This window comes from Apis mellifera, linkage group LG6 (assembly GCF_003254395.2).
Source record: "Apis mellifera strain DH4 linkage group LG6, Amel_HAv3.1, whole genome shotgun sequence".
Lineage (NCBI taxonomy): Eukaryota > Metazoa > Arthropoda > Insecta > Hymenoptera > Apidae > Apis > Apis mellifera.
Genome location: NC_037643.1, coordinates 10,685,672 through 10,713,564, shown reverse-complemented (window position 1 = coordinate 10,713,564; position 27,893 = coordinate 10,685,672). Strand labels below are relative to the sequence as shown.

Genomic DNA, 27,893 nt, shown 5'->3' with positions numbered 1-27,893 from the left:
GTTCGATCGAATGGTTGAAGGAATGAAATATATAAATATTGATGAGGCTAATTGAAATATTTCACTTTGGAAAATTGAAATATGAGATTGTTTGATGATAAATTTTTAAGATTCTTCATCCTATGGTATTTATTAAAAGTAGTTTTGTAGATTAATTATTTAAAAATTAGCTGTTAAATTTTTATTATAATTTTTATTTTGCGAGAATAAGTAGGTGTAAATATTGGATTAATTTATCGCCGTGTTAAATATTTAAACCATCATTCGTATAATTAAATGCCGATTTAATCCCACGTTAAACGCTATTTGAACATGCGTGAGAGCACCTCGAATGAGTGGCCATTGTTTTGAGTGTGCAACTTCATTTGCTTGATAAACGCAATATGCAATTTTGACTTTCTATTTTAATAAGAGGCAGAGCTGGAATTGTAAAAATTCACAGTACAGCATTATTAGACAATGTTGTATAATACAAATGTTTTATTTATACGATCTTTAAATAGATATTTTAATTAGAATTGAAAGCTATCGATGGTATTAATACTTTCTCGAACTCGAGGAAAAAACTATACAAGTAATTGTAGCAATTTATGTTGTCAATAATACCGACAACGTTAAGATTTCTCACAATGAAATTCATTAACCAGATTCTAACTTCTTCTTCTTCTTCTATGAAAGAAAGTTAAAATGGAAAAGGAAACGCGTAAAGGAAAAGAAGTTTAATTCCTATGCTTAATGGATTAAAAACAAACAACGTTAAAGTAAGAAACTTTTATACAGAAAATTAGAAACAGAGTTTGAAAAGATTAAAACTGGTTTCTTGCCTGTCTGTGAAATATTTTTTTCCTCAGAAGAACCTAAAACGATCGAAATTTATTTTATAGTTTTTTTTTATATATTCTTTCTTAAAATATCGAAATATGCAAAGAAATCGACAATTCACAAGATTATCAACCTTCTTCTTTAAACATTTTGATAATTTCACAATTTCCACGTTACTTGTTCCTATTACTAGAACTTTCAACTTTATTTCTTTTATAAGTTACTTCATTGACGCTGGTAACTTCTGAAAACTTTACCAATAACATACTTCAAATCCAAAATCTCAAATCTCCCTCCCAATAAGCCGAAAAGAAAGGGAGGGAACTATCGTATAACTTTCACACAATATTTATTCCCTTCGGTTTCTTAACGTCAAGCTTCTGCAAATCCCATGAACATAAACACGAGAAAGAAACTACGACGTCGCGACGAAATTTCTCCGCTAACAATACAAACATTTCCGTGAACCGACTGTTTTCGCGTCTTTAATGGACGCCAAACATCTCGAAACGAGGATCGAAACGAGGAATGGAGGGAGGGGCAGGTCTCGTTAAAACGTCCATGTGCTTCTTCGAGGGTTGCTCGTTCCGGCGGAAAGGCAACTCGACGAACGGATAGGATAATTTAACACGAATCGACGAACGAAATTACAATTTTCCTTCGACGTTGATTTGAATTCGAACGAGCGAGGGTCGAAGGATCGATACGCGACACCTTCGCGCTTTTCTTCAAAAAGCTTGCACGCGGTTTAAATCCGCATTATGCATGTTTCCGACGACGCGAGCAACTTTTACGACCGCCTTCTTTTTTTTCTTTTTCCTTTTTTTGCGAAACGAAAATGCGCCTGTTCAGACATTCAGCACTCTGGTCGACTTAAATATTTGATTCGAGCAGCTGCAACGTCGTGGGTAACGTTACATCACGCGCGTATAATTTATAAATATTAGCTGGAAGAAATTGAAACACGCATTTGTATTTCAAGTCGAGCGAAATTTTCACGTTTTTCTTGTATATTCTAATGTTTTAGTCGGTTTACAATTGGAACTATAATTGCCAAAGATCTTCGAATTGTTCGATGAAATATATACGGATATTACAACGTGAGAAATTAATAGAAAATTTTGTGATGTAAATAATTTTGGTTCTTTCGTAGACGTATGTACAAATATGAAAGGGTTATTGTTTCATTTTACTTATACCCTTAATATTCTTTCAATTTAAATTATAATAATCTCGGATTATATAATATTCCAATTGCTTTTATCTTTATATATATATATACATATTATTAAAGAAACTCTTTTGAGTCTTACAAAGCTTTACCCGTCCGTTTTTTATTAAAGAGTTACAAACAAACAAAAAAATTTGTTGACGAAAGACGCAAATCCCTTTCTCTTCTCTCGTGTAAAACTAATATTATTAAAAAGTTACAAAGTATTACGTGGATCTTTTACCCTTCATTTTATTAAGTCGACTTCTTCCCCTAATAAATTTCATCCTCTCAAAATCGTTGAACTTTCATCACGAATAATAGAATGGAAGATTCCATAAAATAGAGAAAATAGCTTCTCAGAAGCTTGTGCATATAAAATGACTTCGAAAAACTCGACGAGACCTGTCACTGCCATTCCGCGTATCCAGATGGCGCGATTGAGTTAAATATCGGCGCGATTCCCAAACTCGTAAGGCGCACAATTTCACGAAACCATTGCACGATAAACGGAGCCAGCTGCTCGAAGGAATGGCGTGCAAGCAACAAGTATCGAATTCGAAACGTGCAACAAAAGAAGATCGGTTTTGGAAACCGATTGGAAACCCGGTCGAAACCGACGCAGACCTGGATGCACGGATGCGTGCATCCGTGTGACACGTAAACTGGTCCCCGTGTTCGTGTCCCAGCGACACGGCGCTGTTGTCGACGGATGCAAGAGACCGGCACATAATGCGGTCTCTGAATACGCCTTTGTACGGCCGGGCCACGTGCACATAATCGCGCTACACCCGTGCAAAATGCAATTTGCAGCCGTGGATACGTGCTGAAATCGCGACCGTCGGATAGACGTCTCGACGCCAGATTGCACCCCGGAGAACGAGCTTACTAACCGGAGGGTAGACAAGGGCGAAGGGAATCGTGGCTCGGATAATGGTGGCCAAATCTTATCGCTATTATACGCGTGATAAATATACTGAAAAGCCACGTTCTTCATTGGAAATTCATCTGTAATTATATTATAATATATGGAATATTCATCGAACGATAAATGGTGTAAAAATACGGATGACGTGACTCGCGCGTGATTTCTATCGGCCTAGAACGAACAATTCTCGATTCTGCTTGATTGGGTTAATTTTAGAGAGAAGAGCGAAGCGATGATTTGTTCTTGATAACGTTAAATGAAAATCTGAAGACGAGATTCGAGAACAGAGTGAATATATTGATGAGTAATAAATGAAATATAATGGAAGAATTAGAAACTTCGAGATTTAAGAGTGTTATTATTATTAATGAAAAATATAATATAGTTTGGAGGTTAATTAAATTGAACGTAATAAATCTGTTCCTATTCTCGATCCGCTATAAGACACGACCAAATTTAAATTTATCGCGGATCTTGTTTACCGATTCGATGAAACGTCATCTCGAAAATGAAGGCAATTTATTAAAATATCGTGGAAAAGGGTTTAATCAAAATAACGACATGCGAGCATAATACTCTGATACTATTAAACGGTTAATGATCCAGCTAATCCGAGCAAGAAGCTCGAAGACTCGTTTCAACAATAAAGTATATGTTATATATATATATTCCGGTGGCGGTTTCTTGCTCGAGCACGGCCGTTTCACGGATGAATCAAATTAATGAACTTTTAACGAGAACTAAGTGCTTTGCTGAAAATCAACCGGCGAGTTTCGTTAAACAGAGAAAACAAAAGAGTAAGGTTAACAACTGGAAACTGGAGGGTCATGATTATGACGCGTTAGTTTTCAAAGACGTATCCATCACGCCACGCCGTTTAATGCGCACAAAGAGAGACAGAGAGAGAGAGAGAGAGGAAGGGTGAGAGAAAGAGGATAACCTGACCTATTAACTTCTGCTTTTAGCGAGTCTCTTATCTTCTCGAGAACTTAAATTCCAAAACGAAACAATGGCCAAGCGTAATCGTGCGCGGCGAATAGGAGCGCACAATAGTAACAAAATTCTACGCTACGTTAATAATCTGTAATCGTAAAATATGCAAATATAAGAAGGAAAAAGTATACGATTAAAATTAATTTTTAACAACTCTCTGCAATCATCGTGCAATATTCATTCTTCTCGTGAAGAGAAATTATAAAAAAAAAATCTGAAAAGTTCGAATACATCTCATATCTCGATATCCACCCCCGCAAATTCAAAGAAATATTGATACCTATAATTATGATACAATCACATAATCACATGTATCAATACGTTTGAAATAGTTTCCTGATATAATAAAATTTAAATTTTCTCGAGTTCGAGGAAAGAAGGAAGGAAGGAAGGAAGGAAGGAAGGAAGGGAGGAAAAAGAGAAAAGAAAGAAATGGACGAAGTGGGAGGGGGGACGAGGTTAGCGGAAATGCGGTCCGATCGGTATTTATCGAACGGATAATCGACGACGCGGCGATTCCGCAACAGAGGCCATTGTCTTCAGTTTAAAATTGATCACGGAGCTCGAAACGGTCGGACTTGGCGGGGGTCCTGAATCGCGACACCGACTTCCGGCCCGGGGGAAATCGAACGACACGAACGATACATCCGGCGAAGAGAGAAGATGGCGAAGGATTATGAGACTTTCAATACGGGCTGGCCATTGTTACAAGCAAGATCGTTAACTTTATAATGACACAATTGATAAGGAGGCTGGTCCGCGTCCCGTGAGCACACGGGTCACTGGCCTGCAGAGAGAAGAGAGCACGTTCTATTACGGTTCAGTGGTTCTCACGTCCCCCCGTATTCTCTCTTTCTTCTTATACCGTTTCGCTTTCTCGATTGTGTGTCCACTTCAAAAATATAACGAATCTGGTCTGGAAAAAATCGGAAAAGTTTTCTCGGAAGAGTTTATTGGAACGCGATGCGGCTGCGAGTGATGTTAATTAATACGAGTTTTTATCGATATTTGTTTGGTTATTATTATTTGGTTCTTTTTTTTCTCTTTTTTTTTTCTTTGAATATATTTCATCTATTATTTTTGTGTAGGTCGATGTATATTTCAATGCTTTTAGGACCGATTGTTCTTTCCTTTTTCAATTATGAATAATGGAAATGTTATTTTCTGATATTTTAATAAAAAAAACTTTTATCAATACTGTATTATTCGAGGTATTATTACTTAATAGAGGAAAATAGGAAATTTTTCAAATTCCTTTCTTTAATAAATAAAATCACTTTCTAAATAAAATACATGTTAGATGTAAAAAAAAAAAAAGGCTAAAATAAGTGTTAGTTTTAATAAATGAAATTTTTTAATAAAATATACAACAGAAAGGAATAATTGTAAACCGAATGATATTTCGAATAATACATCTCGATCGTTGTTTTCTATGTTTTTGCATTTGATGCATCATCGAATATAGTTTGTGTTGCGGATAATTGTTAAATTTGATAAAAAATACCATCACCTATCGTTCATTGGTGAAATTCAGCACGGTGAATGGTCATAAAAATTCAATTTGAACTAGACATGTGTATACTTGGAAAGTAAGCTAAAAATATCGTTTGCTCTTTCATTTATATTCTTTCTTTTTTTTATTGTATTTCTATTCTGTATATAAATTTTTTATTTATTCAATTTTAATTCTCTGGGTACAGTAATAATATTTTTACTCTGTTTCAAATATTGCTACTAATTTAATTGTTGAAAAATTTTTTAAGAAGTTTTAATAATATAGAGAATGATTTCCATTTATATGTAGCACGATAAATCAATCTTACTAAAATATAGAAATTTTCAAAGCATGGGAAAACTTTTTCCATTATTTTCCAATATTCCGAACATTAATATTCTTTAATAGTTGAATCTAATTCATTGGCGAAGAAGATAGAATCGATTTAAAATATAAAAAATATTAGAAAAATATTAGAAATAAAAAATATTGAAAACATATAGAAAAATCGAATCTCGAAAGAGATTTTCGTATCGATAAATAAAATCTTTAACGGCACATCTTCGTGTAATTCCTTTTTAATAATAAACCAACTATAATCTCCGCTCGGAATAATCTCTGGATGCGGTTTTCTGAAAATTTCATTAACGAGTAACGTGCATTGCGCCACTTCCGATTCGTTAAATTATAAATTACAAGGTTGCTGAAAAATGCCTGGTAATTCCTCGCGTATGAATAGCTCGTCGTCGACGAGTCATCTTTGCCCGCGATCGATTCTCAATTCGAAATCTGTGATCGCAGAAAGAGTATTTACATTTTAATCTTTAAATAACGGTATTACGGATGGAAATGATGGCTGGTTTATTTTACCAAATCGCCCGTCTCATTTAGTCTAACAAAACGTCTCTGAACGAGTCCAATTTTTTCAAGTATCGATTGATTCGTGGCTACTCGATATTGAAAAAAATCCATTTCTCTTTATTGGCAAGGAAGAATTTGTAAAAATTCATCGTCCATGTAACCATTATCTTTAAGATTTTACGTATTACAATTTTCTAGGTTTTATAATTATTGTAAAATTATTATGTAATTTTAATAATTGAAAACAAAACAATAACAAAGCGATTATGATTCGTGCAATAAAAAATATGAAACCTATCGGAAGTATATCGATTGCAATTTAACGTGTTATGATTTAAAACATTTCGTAACTTCGTCAAACAATCGTTCAATTAATGTGATGAAATGTTAGCTCGAGAGAAAACTCGAACGTAAGAATTTGCAGCGATGTAGAGGATGGAATTATTGAAGTGACAAAAATTAACAAATGCAGAAACCCTTTCTCCTTGTTTTTGTAACGATTATCATAATCGAATATCGACGTAATTCATGTTAAGTTCACAAATTAATATATATATACAATTCCGTGTATATAATTCCATGTAATGTTGTGTATTCCATGCACGTTTATAACACGTACATAATAATACATTTCCACGACAACGGTTGTTGCTTATTAATATACAAAGTCTGTTCCTCGGTCAGAACTAATACAACTAGTCACCTGGCCGGACAAAGGACCACGTAATTTTCTGTAGAACGATCGATCGAAATCGTGCGTTAATATATATAATCGCGATTCTCTTGAGGAACGAAAGAAAAAAAATCGAAAGAAGTGTAATAATTTCATTCTTCTTGTCCAATTAAATTGTACTAAAACTTGCGTTTCGCGCAGGATTTACGTAATACTCGAAGCCTCGTTTGGACAATGGAGTAACGTTGTTTGACGAGCATGCATTATTAGTATTTGACAATCGTAAAATAAGCACAAACGTACGCAATACGTAGGATGCATCAGGAAATCGAGATAAAGGTCTTTGTCGTTTTCTTTACGATGAAATAAAACGATCGTTAGGCTTTAAAAAAAAAAAAAAAGAGTTAAAAATATCGGTAATGAATTACACTTTATGTAAGTGTAATTCCTTGTAAAAAATCGCGGCAAAATTTCTTCCACAGTTTATCGCGATTCCCTCGAACATAAACCACACCATCTCAACACCGAGTAAATAGTGAACTCGGATCAATCCCATCGAGGATCGATATTCTAACGGTGCTAGAAAGTAGTAGAAAATTGACAAATAAAAGCCGCGGTCAAAATCGGTTATCGATTGTACCGAGATAAAGCGAGGGGAAATCGATACGGGCGATCGGTGTCGGCTCGACACGCTCCGCTGCCTTTCACGATGCATGCATTTCCTCGAAATCGTTTCTCCGCTCCCTTCACCTTTTCCTTCCGTTTGTTCTGTCTGACTAAAGTATCCATCTTCCACTCGTACGACCTCTTGCCCCGATTCGCATCGATTCGAGCACCCGGCCAGCACCTCGCTTTATACAGAGGGATGACGAATACATTGAAACTATTAATCAAGATATTTTATTAACCCTTTTATTAACCCTTTGATTCAAGATACATATATTTGGTATTTTATTTTCGTGGTAGACTTACAGAAGATGGATTATTTTTAAAATTGTTTATACATTTATCAATTAATATTTTCGTTCCTCGAATCATTATTTCGACAGGTTTGCATCTGAATTTATTTTTATTTTCCGTTTTCGAATTATTCCCATTTAACGAAAGTTTTGATTATAAACAGGAATTTAGAGATATCCTCAAAGTGAGTTGAAATGACCAAAGGCATAGTTGGAACACGATATCTTGTAGCGAAGTTCGATAATAAATTATCCACGTAGTAATTTCACAACGAATCTTATGCGAACTCTCGTATCGTCATATTATTATCTCTATTATCGCGAGCATCCATTTACCGGCGAACGGAAGATCTGCATCTTCCGGCATAAAATTTTTCTTTCTCCCGCCCCTTCGACGCGACTTGATTTACGTTGTCGCCGATCGATGCCCGCGATAATGGCCACCGCACAATTGGAAAAGTCGGGATTAAACCCGGTGACGAATGAGGCGCGAACAGCGAAGATAATGCTCCTCGATCGCTCCGGACTCCGCCTCCTAGATCCTGGCACCGATATGAACCTTGTCGGCAGATAAGCGGCGTTAAGCATACCCTTTCCAACCTGGGGAGATCGTGGCGCGGATAATTCGACCGAACTATTCGATCCGTGTACTATTCCCCGATTTGTTTGCATCCGGACGGGACGGGGATGGAAAAGCGGCTGTCGAGTGGGTCGCGTGCGGATGAAAAAAAAAAGAAAAAAGATCATACGCGACAGATGCGTGCGCGTTCAAGTGATTACGTCGGATGCCGCGTAAAATCGAAAGTGTCGCGTTGGTTTTTCTTTTTTTTTTTTTGGATGTGGATGGATTCGATCGTTGAGGGCAATTTAGAGGAAAGGGTGGAGGTTTGTGGATGAAATTTCTTGTGCTGCTGAATAAGTTTTTTTTTTTTAAATAAAAGAATATTTCGATTTATCCTTTCGTCGATCGATGAATGGGCAATTTTTTTGTAAGAGATGAAAGTTGAAGACGTGGAAGGGTGTTGGGTTTGTTTATTATTATTGATCGAGCTAACGATTTTCCTCCGTTTTTATTTCGATATCTGTGAAAGCACGAACGTGTAATTTCCTTCATTCTTCATCCCGTGCGTGGCACGAGTCTTTAAACACCATCCATCCCCTCGATTTGTATTTGACAGGCTTTCGGGATAACGTATAGAGGACATTTACGTTGATAAAAATGACGCGTGCAATGAAATCATTGTACGAAATGACAAGATTGATTCGGTGCCGCGAGAGGAGGCTAGAAACCATTATCCACAATTTTCATCCACATATCATTGGCACATCTTTACATCTTGGAAAACAGAATTAAAATCGACCGATATGTAGTAAAATGGAACGGAAATGAGCGGAAATTTAATTCGAGAACGTGCACGTATCTGAAAGAAAAATAATCAAGAGAGAAGAAATAGATTGTCGCTTTGGAAATTAAGAGAAAAAAGGAAACCACTTAATTATCCAAATCTATTTTCCATCGAAGAAACACGATCGACCAATTGCTCTTGATATCGTATATACAGTTTTTCGACACGATCCATACGTTCCTGGCAAAAAAAAAAAAGAAAAAAAAAAGAAAGAAAGAAAGAAAGAAAAAAAGAATAACGTTGGTCAGGCGGTGATTGCCCTGCCAATACTCGGATATCGACACATCTCGAGATATAAAGTTTCGGTGGAAATAGTGGCCAACAATGAAAGTCGTGCAAAATGAAATTTCATTTCCTTCCTCGTTCTCTATCGATCATCGATTTGCCCCTCCCCCTCCTACTCTAACGAGGAAGGACAATATCATCCCGAGCACGGAAGCATTGTCTCTAAATATTAATATGGAGAAACCTAGGATACCTCATCATCTCGCCATTCGTCTTTATCCGAGGAAAAGCGAATCTCGTATTTCGGTATTTCGGTCGTTCGATCATGCATCGAGATTTCTCTTGTCGAAGCGGGAAGAAAGGGAAACATCTCGAAGAGAAACGACTCTAGCACCTCCTCTCTCTCGGAAAGGGCAGGAGTTGGATGATAAATCGAAAAGAAACGCGGTAGACGTATGGGACGCGCGAGCTTTGATACACGGTCGAATTTTCTTTTCCCCTCGTTGTTTCATTTAGAACGTTACACACCCTCTTGTACATAAGTTTCCGTCCTGATATCGATCCATCCATTCCCAAACGCTTTTGTCTCTCACTCTCTCGACCATTCATATTTCTCTCGTTGAACGCAACGATTTTTCTTCCGAATTCGAACGAGAAGTCATCTTTATCGTCATACGATGCTATGCACATTTCGATACCACCGTTATACGTATGAAGGAAGAGAATGAATGTGAAAAGAAAATAATGGGATCCTTATCGATAAGAAGAAACATTATTGGGAATATGTCAAGAATTGTTTTTCTTTTTTTCTGATTTTTGTTTAATTTTGAAATATGTAAATTGATCAACGGGAGGCTTCTTGAAATGTTGTTTTTGACAAAGACTTGGAGAGAGAATAGAATTTTTGCACGGAATAATGCAATTAACATTGAACGAGACGCTGAGTCAGCCATGGATGGTTGGCACACTTGAGTTCCTGTGGAGCTACGTCAGCTTTATGCGACCAACAGAATTGATTTTGGAACAGCCTCGATACGTTAAACTATGGAATTTTCGTTGAAATATTTGGAAAAATCAATTCTTTTGAACGAAATAAGATCGAAATACTTTCTGTTAACAGAAAGTGTAATCTAACGCGTTTGAGATTAAGATTAGATATTGCGTGGATTAAATCGTGTTTAATAAATCATGTTCAACTTCGTCTCTCAAATCTGAGATGATTCTGGTAATAAAGAATTCCTTTGTTGGTCATTCGGCCACGATTTTCCAGGAGGATCGAAGAATACACAGATGCTCAAAGTGGCACTCGTGGAAAAATGGGTTGGCATACAGCCACCCATAAATATTTTACGACTCAAAGACGAGTATATCTTATTACACGGCAATTCAGTTCGAAGCCAATTTCCTTTTCTTTCTTTCTTTTTCCACCGATAATTCTTCTTTTATGATATTACTTTGCCTCGTGAGTAAATACAAATTGTTATTAATCACGTGAATATTTTATCCGTATGATGCATATGTTTCTATCGTTTAAAATCCTCCGATTTTTCTTATATTTTTTTTAATTAATCGAATATATTTTATATTTATAAATTAACATTGTTTAATTTAACGTTCATTATTTACTTTTACCGGCTACGCACAATCACTAGCACAGTATTATTATTTCCTTTCAACATTTCATTAATCTAAATTCGTAAGGATATTTATTTTATCAATTTTAAAACAAATATATCGATACGAATTATCAGGTATCATTTTATCTCTCGTATCAATATTACTTTAATCTCCGTCGGCCAGATTAATTTATAGAATTGCGTGAATCGAGTTTTAAATTTTATTTCATTAAATATATACGTTACATAAAATTATCGAGACAATAAGACAATCTTTTAAAACAGAGAATAAATATATTTCCTTCCCGCCACGATCGAACAAACCATTTACCTGTTATTAAATAGTTATATAATTTTTATACAATTCAATGCTTTCTTCATGATAGAACGAAGAATATTATTATATTAAGTATTATGCATTATTCGAAGAATCCGCTCTTGATTTGAAGTTTATCGATTGTTCGAGCAAAACCTTAGAGCTGCTACTTAAGACATCTAAGACGGTTTCACCGGAAGTTAACGCTCCTCGCTCAGAGATCCACCAACCCCCTTTCAACGTCGTTGCAAAGACGATTTTCAACGTCGCTGGAATTATCTGCGAGTTGTTATCGTGCAGATTTATAAACAAATACTATCCTATCTCGTATTCTCCTTTTCTTCAATTAGAATAAATAAACATATTTATATACATGAAAATACTTAACGTAGTATAGCGAGCATTATATTACACGAAGGAATATTACAAAGATATTTGTAAATTAATCGAAACCTTCCTTATATTATGATATATTGTTAAAATAAGAATGAAAATTATGGATAAATAATTATTCTATATCGCAGGAGATAACAAAGGAATTAGTTTCTTTCGAAATCGAATCCGTTTATATCCGTGTTCGGACGATAATGATGCATTTGTGCGCATCAAAACTTTGCATAATAGTTCATCGTATATTTAGCACACGATAATACACGAATGACGGATCAATAGAACACGTTGGGCCTGATAATTAGTTTAAAATACCGTTGCAATAGGATGCGCGCGCGCGCGCGCGTTTGCTTTGTTTGCGCGTGTTAATTAATTAACCAATTAATAGCCATATTCTGTCCGAAACTTGAACGTACGAGCAACTCCACTACGGCGATCGAATCATCCCGTATGCGTTGACGTTGTACGCCATCCGAGTGTGCGGGCGGAAGGTGGTCCATTAATCCTCGGGAAAAGCGGAAGAGATAAAACGTGGCCGAGGGAAGGACGTGGCTCGAGCCAACGGCGAAAAGAGATAAAAACTGGCAAGTTTACATTCTTTAAAAACGAGATTCATTTTTAAGTCGTCGTGTCTCGAGATACTCTATCACGAGTGCGGTCGAGAGGATTTTTTCGGGAAGATTGATCGATCTATTGCCCATTGGGTTGAAAAAAAAAAAGAAAGCATTTACGAGAAGAGAGCATTTTGAACCTTTTAAACACGTTCCATCATTGTCGTCCAATCTCTCTCTCGCTAATTCGATATTGGTTTCATATTTTAATATTAATGGACGAAACGAGCTAATTGTTTAATTTATAAATTTGAAGAATTCGTGATAGATGGTGAGAGAAGAGAATGCTTTTAATTATCCAACAATTTGAAAATGTGAAAATATATAGGATAGAAGAAAATAATAACAAGTTTCCTTCGAAACGGTGTTTAATAAGGAAGAATCGATAAATTTTCTATTGGAAAGTTGAAGGTATTGAAGAATTAAATGATACAAAGGATTATTTCTTAGTTACATCTTAATTTCATTAACGTGGAATGATTAAAGTGTTTGGACATTAAGTTTGATAATGCTACTCATGAATAGATTGCTTCGAAGCAGATTAGACCCGATTATAATCGATGGTTCTCTCTCTCATCTTGGAACACGCGACTAATAGTTTAGCTAAGGTATATGCATAAGCTTGATAAATTTTGCTTAACAAGTTTATTGAAATTTGCTCGGTTATCCGATGAAATTTGTATTTATTTACAATATTGGCACGTAAAGTATCCACCACGATTACTATAAAGTAGAGAGATTCTGAAATTATTGCCATAGTGAAATTTGTAAATATATTATCTTTAGAACAATGAAAAGAAAATGAAAGATATACATCTCTTTTTTTTAATAAAAATTGATCTTTGAACAAAAATAGTTTCAAATGTTCAGGGTATGATATCAGATAATAATATTATATTTATTGGATGTTTATTATAGTAAGTATCTCATAAATAACCGAGACACATTCGCTCATATTTCAGTTAGAATTAACGTTGAGGAAAGAAAATCAATATTAAGTAAAGTATGTCGAAATACCGCAGACAGAGAACTGAGAGAATACAGCATTAACAAGTTATAGATGCAACAGAGTCGGATTGTATACTACTGCTCGTTGTTATATGCAAATATTACGAATCTTGTTAACCAACTCTTGAGCAGAATATCAGCACGATAACACATTCTTCGCTTCAATTGTTCGCGCAAACTAATTTTACAATATCCCATAGAAGACATATTTTATAAAAGAAAAAGAAACGTCAGACATATTTTCCGTAAAATTTCTACCTTACCTTCAAAACTTGAAAAATTCTATATCTCGTGATCTTATCTAGAGATTTTATATCCACGTATTTTATTTTTATTATATTGAAAAAAATTCGATAAAAAGAAATTTTTTTATTTTTAAAAATTAACTACGATGATCGCATCACGAGGATGAAGGATAAATTACTAATTCTTGATTTTTAATTATTTTCTCCAGAAGATGGGAACAGATTGTATCAAATTATCTTTCTGATTTTTAAAGAACAAATCGAGGACTCTCCCCGTGTGGAAAGATTCGTGAAATGATCACGAACCGATATCCAATCCCTATTCCTAGATTGGAAACGAGTCGAGGCGACGACGGTTTGCTCGAGACAAATGATCGGGATCGAGAGGCCACGGTGTCTGACACAATATGCTCGATCAACGTGGATTGATGCCCACATCGGAGAAAAGTACGTGAAAGGTACGTTTATTCTAGATCCAATTACGCAATCCATCCGATAAACCAACTATAAATATATATCATGAGCATAAAATCACGCGATAAGATACATATTTCTGCCACTCTATTATTATTTAGAGAGAAATACATCTATCACTGTTTAAAAGTGAAATGTATTTTTTAATCATATTAAAAAAAAAAGAAATGTAAAATCGAGATCAAAGAAATTGAAATCTACTTAGTTTAGATTTGTATTATAATATTCATCATTTATAATCATCGATACAGAAAATGTATTTAAAAATACGATTAATCAGTCGTTATTGGATTAATTGTGTTTCCTTCACAAGGTGAACAATTAGTAACAATGAGTTTACGCTCCATCTTTGTCTTCCCGAGTCTAAAGTTTAACCAATACCAACGTGTTACACGTCACGTTTGCGTTGATTGTCTACGATCTGATTCACTCTCGTTATCAAATTCTCAGAATTCTGCGCTAATAAGCATAAAATTCCAATTCTATTTATACCGATTTCCACAAATCCAATATCATATCACGTAAAATTTTAAAACCTTATCCTTACCGATAGGTGACAACAAATTCTCGGAGGAATATATCAAATTTCTTTTTTTTTCTTTTTTTTTTTTATTCTATCGGATAAAACGACACATCCCATACATACGTATCTTTAGATTTATTTGAAACATCGAAACATCGGATAAGAATAAAACCGAATTCCATCGTGGAAATATCAGGGAAAAATAACGGAGAAACAATTCTCGCCTCGTATCCTCGTTTTTATAGAAGGAATGGAAAAAGCAGGCGTCGACCGAAACGAAGAGGAAACAAATGGGTGGCCCGATTTTCGAAATATTCGCGACTTATTTCTCTCCCGTTGAGAATTGCGAGACGTTTGTGTACGAATTGACACACGCGAAGGCTTCGAAGGTGCTCGAGGCAACTAGGTAAAGTCGCGTTTGAACGCCTCTGAATGACCGCGACCTCGGCGACGGGACGCAAATATGGAAGAAAAGAAACGAACGAGGAGGTCGTACGTCGCGGTGTGTCGACGCGTGAAATAAGTAACTGTACTCGGTGAATGAAACAGGTATTTCGAGAAATGCAGAGAATCAACCGATAGATAGATTTCATCGGTTATTGAAATCTCCTACTGTACCCTTTATTTTCTCCGGTTAACTTGGGTATTCGTGCAGCTGGTAATATTGCATCGAAAATCTCGATCTCTGGAAGTTTAAAATTACCCCTCTTTTGGGGGATGATGAATTATTCCGTATAACGCGATTTTACTCGAGAATTCTTCGAGATTTAAACGAGGGTGAATTTTAAAAAGTTTTATTGCACGTTGGAAAAATAATAGAAATTAATTTTTTAAATTTAAAACTAATTTTGTGAATTTATACTAATTGCAAGTGATATTGATTTGACGTTTGAACGATTATATTAAATAAATTATATTAATGTTGATGAGATCTTGGAATGAAATAAATATTCTAATATTTAAAAAGATATTTATCAAAAAGGTTTGTCACGTCGAATTATTTTAAGAATTTGTAAAAAGAGAAATATTAAAAAAGAAATGTGAACAAATTAATGTGATATTTCGTTCTCTGATATTATTATTGACTATGATTGAGTTAAAAAATCAATTTAATAATTCTTTTCATTTAATTATCGTGTACTTTTATGAGAAAAAGATGGAGGGATATTGAGTATCGAGGAAAATATGAAATTAGAGGTTAAACTTTAGCAAGGGCGACGGAGCAAAAGTTACACTTTGAACCCTGTTGTAAGAAAGGTTCTCGCAACTTTCTGCTGTTACTAGTTATACAAGCGTGTAAGTTGTTTTTTGAAAGCTTCCTGCGGAGCTTCTTAACCAACGTTGCAGCCATGTATTTCCAGGTCGAAGCGTTACAATATTAAGTTTGAATCCGGTGGTGCATGACCTTACACAAGGATTTGCAACGAATAATATCGTGGAAGGATACTATTCGTATCTTTTATTCAAAACTTGTACAAAAAAATACGAACTTTACTACACAACTTAATATTAAATCCAATTTCGTTAATTACACGATTAATGAACAAATAATGCAAGAAATAAAAGGAGAGAAAAGAAGAAAAACACGGAGAACAAAATCGAAAATAAAGAAAAAGAAACCGCTCGAATTTTCTCGAAATGAAAGACAGTTTTTTCTTGTTGCTCTCCTGAACTGAAAACGAAAATCGCAAGAAAATATATAAAAAAAAAAGAGAGATAAATAAGTAAGAATGTAGAATAAAGGGAGAAATATAGAGAGAAAAAGAAGAAATACAAGATGGCCGTCCCACCGACGCGTCCTCGTCGTTCTCGCATATTCGCATCGCGTCCATTGCATTATTAATAAACTTCGTGTTACGTCGAAGACAAAGTCACACGCAATATGCAAATTAGGCATTACTCATTCCTCCGTCGTGTGGAAATCCACGGGCGGTCTGTGCTCGCTTCCGCGAACATGGAAACGGGGCCAATGGTGTAGGAACGACCGTGTCAGATTGTTACCGCGAAAAGCATCATCGTTTGTCGTTCCTTTCTTTTTCCAGTTAATTTCCTTTCTCCCCTCCCTCTCTCGCTTTCCTTCGTTTAATCCACGAGGCTTCTTAAAAAAAAATTCAATACTTTCGCAAGAAATCAGAAAAAAAAGAAGGAAGCGAAAGAGATATCGTTTGGATTAATTAATAATTGTATCTATTAATAATATTATTTATTATCGTTATTATTGCAACGTATTATTCATAGATATGCGTGTGCACGCGCAATAAAGAACTCATTACTTTATTAATATATCGTTATTAAAAATTTAATTGAAATCTGCAATTTTTACAAAGTTTCCAGTTCCAGTTGCGTGCGATGTACGTATCGCGTGCGTGTCACAATCGATATCGCAAATGACCAAAGTATGCTTCGACCGCTTTGAATCGCTAATTTATGCTCCCAGCCTATGGAATATCGTGGGCCTCGGTGCGTGAACGGTGGCCCGCCATTTTCGTTATCTCATCACGAATTGGCGATAAGAATGGTTGAGAAGAAGTTTGAAATTAACCGCGATCTCGTATCGATATTCAAGAGAGTCACGAGAAAGTAAAGATTAAGTAGTCGAAATTAGAAAGAAGCTATCGATCGTTTCGTTAATTATACCGTTTATTTTCCTTTCTCTTCTACGCGATTGTAAAAGAGAAAGAGAAGCGTGACACTCGTGACTTCCCTCAGCATGAATTTCTTTTCATTTGAGCGTATCTCGCGTCAGCGTATCAGAAAATATCAGAGAGATTATAGATAACTCTCCCGATTCTCGTAAAAGTCACTCGAGGATTAAAGAGATGGATTCGCGAACGGATGGAATTGCGAAAATATCCTTTCGAAGAATCTAAGATATTTCTCGAAGCATCTGGATCAGTCAAATCGGCGTCAAACAAATAAGTGTATGCAAATTTGACACAGGTACAAAAATATGGTGTAACAGGAGATATTTTGAAACGTAAAGGGAAAATGTACGAAAGTTTGAAGAAGTTTGACGAATTTTTGAAAATTCTATCCGAAATGACATATACTTTCTTCTTGTGTACATAGATCGTTTGTTTTGCTTTCAATCTCGTATTCCACGGTCTTTTGATTTTGTCGTTCTTGATGATTTTCTTGTTAATTCGTGTATTGTGCCGAGCCGAGTTTACACAGGAAGGTAAATGGGAGAAGAGGGGATGAAAAGCTATTAAAACCTGAGGAAATCTAGAATTTTTAGTATATTTATAGTATTAGATAGTCGAGAATTCTTCTTTATACTTGATTATTTTATAAACGATATATTTGTTATATTTTAATTCGATTAATGGAAATATTCGATTAACTTTTTAGAAGATTCGATCAAAGTGACAAAGCTATACGTGTGACAGACACGATGGTCGCCGTGATTTTCGCAAGAAATTGCATCTCAAGAGTTTCGAACGTACTTCGGGAACGCGCATCTCGTTATTTCAAGATCGATAATTTAGCTAGAAAATCGTTGCAGAATTTCGTATAACGAGTTTGACAATTTTATTTAAAGTTCACTTGACGAGGCATGCGCGCTTTAAGATGTTCGTTCATTTTAATGAAAATATACGCGAATAATTGTAACTACGTGAAAATTATGTTACGAAGCTCTTGTCGCTTTTTTTCTTTTTATATATTAAAAAAAAATTCGTATTTGCGCGGAAAAATAATTGTTTTAAATGTGACGATATCGATTAATTTATAACAAGAATTAATGCGTCTTTAAATATTTAATTTTTCTTTTTTTTTAATATCAATCAAGCACAGATCCACACAATGCTCTTAAAAATTACAAAACCATCACGAATACTCGACTATTCAAAATTCGAAGCAATAGAAAAACTTTTACTTTTCATCAAATAAAAATCTCTCCCTTGCAAAATGCAAAAATCTCTTCGAACTGTGCCAAAATACATTATCAGACACAAGATGTGCACTAAAGAGATACTTCGTCTAATCGCGCATGCTTTCACGGTTTTGCGGTTTACGAATCGCAAGAGAGAGAGAGAGATCACTCGTCAGCGTTCTGACCGACAATAAGGCAACCGGATAAATAATTAATCCGCGAAAACTGACCTCTTTGTCGTGCTCGTTTTTAGTGTTTAGCTGCGATAGGGGGCGGCAAGGAGAGGGGGCGGCAGGACGAGGCGAAAGAACGGGAAAATAAACGCCCCGCGTCCCAGTTTACATTTCATTTTCCTCTCCAAATTTGGCGCGACTGTATTCCCGCCAACATTTCATTCGCTACTTTATCTTTGTTCCACGGCTCCAGTGCTTCTCAACTGTCGCTCCTTCCCCTCCCCTGTCCCGCGTCGAGGTGTTTCAATTCCCTCGCTGTGATCCATTAAAATTATGTAAATAGAGCAATGGCGTCGGCGCATAATGAAATTCTCCGATGGAATGAATCGAGAGTGCGCTCGAACCTGTCGCCTCCGCACTCGCTAAAAATATATGCATTATGTGTATCCCTTTAAACAGGATCTCTCTTTCGAAAAAAAAAAAAGAAAAATGGAATTAACGCAATTGGGATCACGCGGGGAGCGGAGTGTCCTCGGGACGAATTTTTCTTTTAAAGGGATTGAAAATTTTCGGATCTATCGTGATGGAATAATTATGAAAATTCACTTTGGAATTGAAACGAAAGATATTTTACCGAAATGACTGAGGGAGGAGGGGGGTAGGGGGATTTTTGAAGTCGAGAATTGCATACGTGTAGTTTTTCTTTCTTTTTTTTTTCCTATTTTTAATTATTATTTTATATTGTTATCGAAATGAACTTTGTTGCTTTTTAATTTTATCTCTTCAGGATACATGGTACGATTTTAATAAAAATAGTTTTTTCAAAATTTAAATTTTGAATATAATCCATCTATCATAATTATATATATAGTTAAGTAAAATCGTTTAAATAATTCGTCAAAATGTACAGGATCAATTATTTCTCATGATCGATCTTCGAAACCAATCTTCTCCTTCAAAATTTTCCTTCAAAAAAAAAAAAACATTGGTTCGATAATAAAAATCTATGTAAAATGCTTGTATCACAAAAATTTGAAGAAGAATATAAAAAATCATGGTACAAATTGAAACAAACATTTTGTATAGAAGTTAAAAATAATCCATTCTTTCTGGAACGAAACTTTATATCAGGAATTATCAAAAATTATCTTTTTCTCTAAGATCACGATTTATAATGCATTTTTAATTTACGAAAAAAATCGATTATACGTACACCAATATATTTTCAAATACAGCAGAAAATTTCACAATTCATTTCTTCTCGAAAACGAATCCTCATATCAAAAAATTACCATTCCGTAGCACTCTCTTTACTTACTTTTGCACTGGAGGAATCATTTTTTTTCTTTTTTTTTTTTTACCACGATTTTCGAAACACCCGATATAACAAGGAAGAGGAAAAGAGGCCACGTGGACGTAACCTGCCACGGTTACCATTTAAAGCGCGATCACTGCCGGGTTAATCAAGCTTCCCGGGGGATACGGTGGAACAGTCGAAGGGTCAAAGTTTACCGAGTCGATAAAAATTTACGAGAGGAAGACCAAAGGAAACGGTGTGCTCCACTTTACTTTGTTCCCCCCCTCCCTCCCTCTTTCCTCATTGACGTCAAATCTCTGTCCCGTTCGGCCCGAATTTCAGCCCAGTCACTCTTGTCGACGTCGTCGCCACGCTTGTCCCGCGTTTATTTATCGGAAAGGTTTACCCGACGAGACGCCTGCACATTGTCGACCGATGAAAATCAATCTCGTGTACAACATCAAATAAATGACGCTCCTATATCCTGCATCTATAATTGAAAAGGGTTAGAGGGTTAGAATTTTAATAGATCGAATTATTTAGGTTGATACACGATGTTTTTATATCGCATTCCAAACTCGATCGATTATTTGTAAAATTATAGGGAAGGTAATTGAAAGTAGAAACGAATTAATTTTAATGCTTCTTGGAAAATCTTTTGGAATAGAAGATATTTCGCGTAATAAAGGAATAAGAAAATCGTGTCGGCGTCCAATACTTCAAATAATCTTATTATTAAAAGAATTATATACGAATAAATAAACGTATATCACAGAAAAAAACTGGATGCGTTTATTGCAAACCGTACGAACTAGTTGCAAACCAAAAATTTGTTAACTAGATCCAACAAAAAAATCCGGCATAGAGCTTCAGCGCGTACCGTTGTTAAAATTACTTTTACACCGCAACAGCTGCCGTATAAAAGCGCGTTCGACGAGAAACAACGAAACAAAGGTGAGGAAACAGTTCCATAAGAGATTTCCAAAAAAAGAAAAAAAAAAGGAAGAAAAGAAGAAGAAGAAAAAAAAATACGCATCGTATAACACGACCGTACGAAGTGTACGAGCTCGAAGAATAGAAATTCGCGTTGTGTGTCGGCCACTCGAAAACTTCGTCTTATTTCTCTCGTTTTCCCTTCGTGTTTCCGAGCACGAGCGGGTTGCGCGAAAATGGGAACGCGTAAGGGGAAAAGTTCCTTCCCCCTCCTCCCTTTCTTTCCTTTTTTCTTTTTTTTTTCTTTCCTCCATTCCTCCTCTCCCTTTCGACGTCCCAGGTGGAAATCGGACGCGCGTCGAAAGCACCCAATAACACACAATCGAGAAGTCGACTGCTCTCCCGCTCCCGCCACTCGATATTCAGGCAAAATGGAACGCGTTCGTGGCTCTGCGTTATCGTTCCACCCGCGTTACCCATTTTATATCCATCCAGCGTGGCTCAGTTCGCCTGTGGCCTGTTCTGTCGCGCTGGCAAAATGGATGGTAAAAAAAAAAAAGGAAAAAAGAAAGAAAGAAAAAAAGAAAAAAACAAAAAAAACTAGCTCAGTCTACGACTGCCACGGCCACGCGTATATCCCCCACTGATTTCAAAGCTGCGAGGGATCGCCCAGAATCGTCTACCTCTCGTAAATCTTTCTATCTCTATTATCTTTTAATCCTATTTTTATTTTTTATTTTTTGCTATTTTTTTTTCCATTTCTCCTCCTTTTATTTCGTTTATTTACCCGATATTCGTTGGAACCGTGACCCTTTCAAGCCTTTGGACAGGATCGTGAGCGACGAAAATGATCGAACGAATCAATATTTCGTCGACTGTTCATTAAATATAATCGTGCAAATAATACGAAGTCGGGTAAATAACGGATTGCTTGATAATTAGAGATATTAATATCTGTTGTAAATAAACGAGAAAATCGGGAATCGTATGGGGTGGCCGTTACAGCGTGGGAAAAACATCGAGGGGTGATGATGTATTGATTCAACTTTTATTTTATTTTATTTTATTTTTTTTTTTTTTTTTATCGTCATTTTCGTATACCGAAAATGAACGTTCGGGCAAATGTTGTGCAATGATTGGCAAGAGTTAGTTGAAATGATATAAATCGTATAGATTTATCTTTCAAAGTGTATCGAATATCGTCCAATTATTCTTTTTTATCGTTTTTATTGTTTTTCCCGTTTAAAATCTAAACTTCTATTTAATCAATACGTGTTTCCAAAATTTTCCAAACTTTCGATTGGATTTAATATCGTTACTTTTTTTCTTTTACATTTACAGTAAGCTTTCTTTATAAAAACCTTCTTTGATTATCGTTCGATGATTCGTTTAATGAAATTTAATAATTCATCGATTATGTTCAAATAATCAAATCTTTCTTATCTTAATTTTTCTTGTAAACTCAATTTTAAATTCGAATGACAATAACTTGATTAACTATAGAATATACTCAACAAAAATATTAAATTTTCTTTGATCAACTCATCAGCAACGACATTACATCAACGAGAAAAACAAAAAGAAAAAATTCATACCATCGTGTGTTATGGAATTAAAAATTTAAACCATTCTCTCAAATTTCATTGAATTTTCGCGCGGTGAAAAATAACGAAAAGGAAAGAGGGGAAAAAATCCACATACGCGTCGGGCGTCTGTTTGTGGCCAATATTAATCTTAGTTTCGCGGGGGAAAAAATTCGATTCTCACGCGAAACCGCACGCACGAACGATCAGATCCGGTCGACGTACCGTTGCAGAGGCCGTTGCTTCGCGATGAACTTTCGAACTCGTTTCGAAACATGAACAGATGTTGCCTCTCTTTCGGGTCCAATTTATCAACCCGTGGATCCGTTTCGTGGCGCGCTAAGTGCTTCTGAATTGACCTTCGAGTAGCCCACGTTAGAATCCCGCCATTATAGCGTCGCGTGTGACTTATGCTTGCGATTATGCTTTTCCCCGACCGCTGTTATACTTATTCGTCGCTACATTTTCTCCTTTCGATACATATATATATATATTTCTTACAAAGATGAAGAGAGAATGATGGATATCGAAAACATATTCAAATGTATTGTATTGTGCAAAAAAAAAAAATTGTAAACAATTCGTAAATATAATATACCCTCGTCGATTAAAATCTTTAACGCGCGAAATTGTGGAGAGAGAGAGAGAGAAAGGAACGAAAAAGAAAGAGAGAGAGTGAGAATAAAGAAAAGAAAACGTCTCTCGACAAGAGACGTTTAGAGCAGCACGCGATGGAACGAGGATACGGAAGAAGCGATCCACCGCGAGCAATTTTATCCTCAATTTGCCAGGTAGAAAACGACGCCACTCAGACGAGCGAGAAGCCACTCACTCTCGTGGCACAGTAGACACGTCGAAAGGCTTGAGGCTCGGACAACAAGTGGTGCTGTAACGAGCTTTTTATGATGAATGTGTTGTCCCCTCCCCACGTGCGAAAACGTGACTTTCTCGAGCACGTGCTCACCTGGCCGGTCCGCGGCTCCTTGACCCGTGAAACGGCTCCAGGCATTGTTTACCGCCGCGAATCCGTACAGTTCCCCGGGATAAGAAAGAACGTAGCCGACGAAAATATACGAGGAACGCGAGGGATACAGGATACTCTGCCTGCAAACGACTGGGAACCGATGAGATTCGAGCTGGGATTCGAGGGCGAAACGGACAGAGGAAATAGGCAGAGTGATGAGAATGTAGGTAGGTTGGAAATGGAATTTCTTTGCAGCGATGCTACTTTGCGCTATACAGGTAAGTATAGGACGGTGGAACGGACGTAGCTCGTAAATTCTGTCGGGAAAATTTGCGCGTTACGACAATGGAGACGTATAATTTGAACGAGGGGGAGTCTCGTCGGTGAAACGTTCATCGAGGTAACAATCGCGATTGAAGAAATGAAATAAGATACTTTTGAGTCTTTTTTGACCTGTAAAAGTACTTTATTGTATGTAATAATTCCATCAAACTATAGTAAATTAGAAGATCTATTATATTTCGATGACGATTCGTATTCCGGGGGAAAAAGATTCTCTCGGATAAATCCGAGAGATTTGGAACAGCTATGGCTGCATCGTTAGTCCAACAGACGATTCTTTCCCACTTTGATACGAAAGTTCAATGGAATACAGCATCGACGGCTTCTAGTTTCTCTCGAACTATAATCAAGGGAACCCGCAAATAAATCTTCGTTTCTTTTCCTTCATCTTTTTCCGTACCATCGTTTTCTTTTTTTCTTCTTTTTTTTCATATTTATTCGATAGCTTTCGGCACTTTGTCGAATATCTCGAAGCTGACAGAGGGCGCCACCGATATTTGAATAATTCACGTATTTCGATCGTATTTCCTCAAAAATATCGCGCACCGTAAGGAAATCGCATTTTCAAAAATATCGGAAGTATTCGTCAGATATTGCGCGAGGTGCGATCACGTTTTGACAAGCATTCGAAACGTGATCCATTTTCTTGGGGTAGATTCAATCACGACCATCCATTATCTTTATATTAATCCTTACTACGTTTCGTTTGTCATTTTCATAATCTTTTTTTAAATAACTCTCTAATAATAAAATTGTAACTTTAAACCTTGTTCAAACACTGATGTACCAAATAATCTGGTTGAATTTTAAAATCTTCTAATAAAAATTTAAACTTATAAAATTTTAAACTCAAACTGGATACTCGAATATTAAAAATCAAATAGAATATATATATACACGAATATTTTTTATTATTTTATTTTTAATTTAGCATCCACCATGTACATAAACATATACATGTACAATAGCGCGGAAATAATTTTTTATTACAACGAATTCGCAGCAACGAATACATTATATCTTTGCCATACTGGCATGGCACGAGAGAGATAAAGTTTTAATTCGTTCTCACTGATGCGTGGAATAATGCGCGGTGCGTCATTGAACCGTGTTATCGAGACACGGAAATAAACCGGCCCGCCACGGCTCATACGTTATTCATTACGATTTTCACTTTGCAAATTGTTTTAACGACGCGCGTTTTCACCGACTGTGAAACTTTCAGGAATTCGATCTCCTCTTTGTCGCGGCCACGCGATTATTATTATTAAGACCGTGATAAAGGAGACGACGATGGTGATAAAATATCCGAGCCCGTCCTCGTTGTTTACGTATCGGTCTTTCTCCATCTCGCCCCTTTCTCGGCGAATTAGAATTCGATTCGCGACGACCTGCGCGGACAACTTTTAAATTTCTCTCCACTTTCCGCGATTCTTTGTTAACACGGAGCTTATGAAGCGAGGTGATAATATTAACTTGGTCGTATTGTTCGTGTTGTTCTGTGTGGAGGGAGTCGGGGGAGGGGGATTATTCGGCGAAAGTTTTTATAGGATTAGAGCGAGATTGAAGACGGATACCCGAGGTTAAACTTATAAAAACGCGGCCAAGTTTCACGAGGGAGGGGGGAGGGGGAGGAGGAAGAAGACGGAAGGGGATTATAGAAACGAGAGTAAGTGAAAATTATTTCGCGAAACTTTTCACTGTCTACTTTGGCGTCCTTTAAGAGCGTTACGGGGATAGATTCATGGTTTGCAATATCCATTGTACCAAGTGTCGAAGTTTAAATTAAAAATTTCCCGTTGGTTGTATTTTTTTTTTTTTTTTTATTATTGTTTAAGCGTTTCTCTTAATAGAAGAAAGCTGTGCTTGCTTCTTTATCGCGAATTAATTTGTTTCTATGTGTAAGTATGTATCACGTACCTGCATGAAGTTTTCTCGCGAAACAAGTTTATACAATTATCTGGAACAGAAGAGAAGAAAAATAAATGTATAGACGTAATTACAGTTTATTAATGTTCAATATATTATCAATCATAATGGAGCAAATTAATAATTGAAATATACAGCCTGAATTACTTGACTTTCGAATAAAACTCATTGTTTCACGCAACAAGGAATAGAAAATTCTCTCGTTTTCTTAATTCAACGCAATAATTACTACAATCATCATCAAAAGATTTGTTGGCTTTCAGAAACCACTATGATGATAAGAATACACATGTAATAGTCGACAGATATTAAAATAATCGTATCTTCTTGGGATTCTTGTAAAAATTCCGCGTAAAAATCCCCCCCTCATCTTTGAAGATCTTTAACCAACGTCTGCCCGTAAAAATCTGCAAGGTTTGTCACGCAAATCGTAATCCCTGGATCCGAGGAAGCCGAACACCCCTACCTCCTTCCACCCCCTCATCCATTATCATCGAAAGCGGATTCGAGCGCTTCGGCAACTTTCAAAGAAGAATTTATTATAATCGCATTCAAGAGCGTCTTATGGCAACGACTGCAAAGTAGCTATTCCACGTGGCGCGGGGGTGGGGCAGAGGGGTGGAAGCTGATTGAAACTCTGAAACATTTGCTCCGTTGGGTAACTTAGCAGCCAATCGTCGCAGATAAGTCGGTTTCTCTTCCCCTCCCCTCCCCCCTTCAGTTAACGGTTTCCTTAATTAATCGTCTACCGTCTCGCGGTTCGCATTCCCTCGCGACGACGACGACGACGACGAAGGGGATGGTGATAGTGGTGGGGAAGGACGGATATCGAAAACTTTTCCCAACGTCCTTTTCCTCCCCTCCCTTAACTGTTACTCTATTAATTCACCATTATCGCGAAAGTATAGCAACAAACCGGAGAGAGAGGCCTCGTCGAAGAGGTGCAAGGATGGCCCGAGTTAATAGCTTCTCTCCGTTCTTCACCACCGCTTAATTGCTCGGTAGATAGCGCTCGAATTTCGCGCGCATCGTAACCACTGTGAGGTTATGTAATTAAGATCGGCACGATTTGATAGAAGAAGAGCGACTGGAATGTGAGCAGAGGATGTCGATTAGGGTGTGAGTTCTAGTTTCTTTTTTTTTTAGAATGGAGGGATGTAATTGTTTTAAAATAATAAAAAATTATTGAATTTAATATATACATATTGCTCTATTAATCCTGATTTTTGATATTTATATAAATCGGTAATTGTAATGTCAGGGATGAAATAATAATAAGGTGGTTATTTCCTCGTCTTATTTGTGAGGGAACAGATTAGTGATTGGAACTCGTGATTAGCGGTTTGCGGTGTAGAAGTTGGCTAAGTGTGGATTAGATACACATGACTGACGTTTATAGGAAATTCCACTTTAAGGAGTGTTCACAAGAAGAACACTCACAATATCGTTAATGTTCGCTTTACGAGGAATTGGTATATAGAAGTTGTATATACAGAAGAAGTGTTATCGGAGATTTAACTTCTTTCTCAAAGCAAGATAAGGAAAAATTGCTTGTCTGTCGGGGAATTTCTTCTTATACTTGGTATAAACGATCTTTGAAAGCTCGAGGAAGGGAAAGAATCGATCGATAGATGTTGAGGTTTGAATCGTTCGTTTGAGCGTTGAACGATTTTAGTTATCGAGAATCGTTGATTTAAATTTTTTATCCGATCTGATTTTTCTTTTTTTTTTTTTTACTTGTCTTTTCCCGCGCTGATCGATGAATGAATATTAATAAAATAAAATTAATTCCAGCTTTATCAAAGGATCGTAAATTGTTCTGTTCGTTTCACGTTTGAAATGGTGTGTACTTTAATAACCACGATATTTGAACTTGGATGTTCTCTTTGTTTGCAGGCGAGCAGACTTTGCTCGTACCGCGCACTATGTCTTTATTTGTCATTCTCCACACCTGCCAACTATGCACAATTGAAAATTAAGATGTAATATGAATTTCGTATTAAAAAAGGATTAAACGAGAAAGAAAGAAAAAAGATTTCTAAC

The 27,893-nt window shown here is 36.3% G+C and overlaps 1 protein-coding gene across 3 annotated transcripts in view; it reads right to left on the bottom strand.

The window, feature by feature from the left end:
• The window catches only part of LOC411158 (leucine-rich repeat-containing protein 24), a 287,583-nt gene that overhangs the window by 134,808 nt on the left and 124,882 nt on the right, over positions 1-27,893 (bottom strand). For all 3 annotated transcript variants that reach the window (XM_026441373.1, XM_026441372.1, XM_026441374.1), the window contains one exon: positions 25,842-25,881. The gene's annotated coding sequence lies outside the window, so the exon portion shown is untranslated. The remainder of the gene's footprint in view (positions 1-25,841; positions 25,882-27,893) is intronic.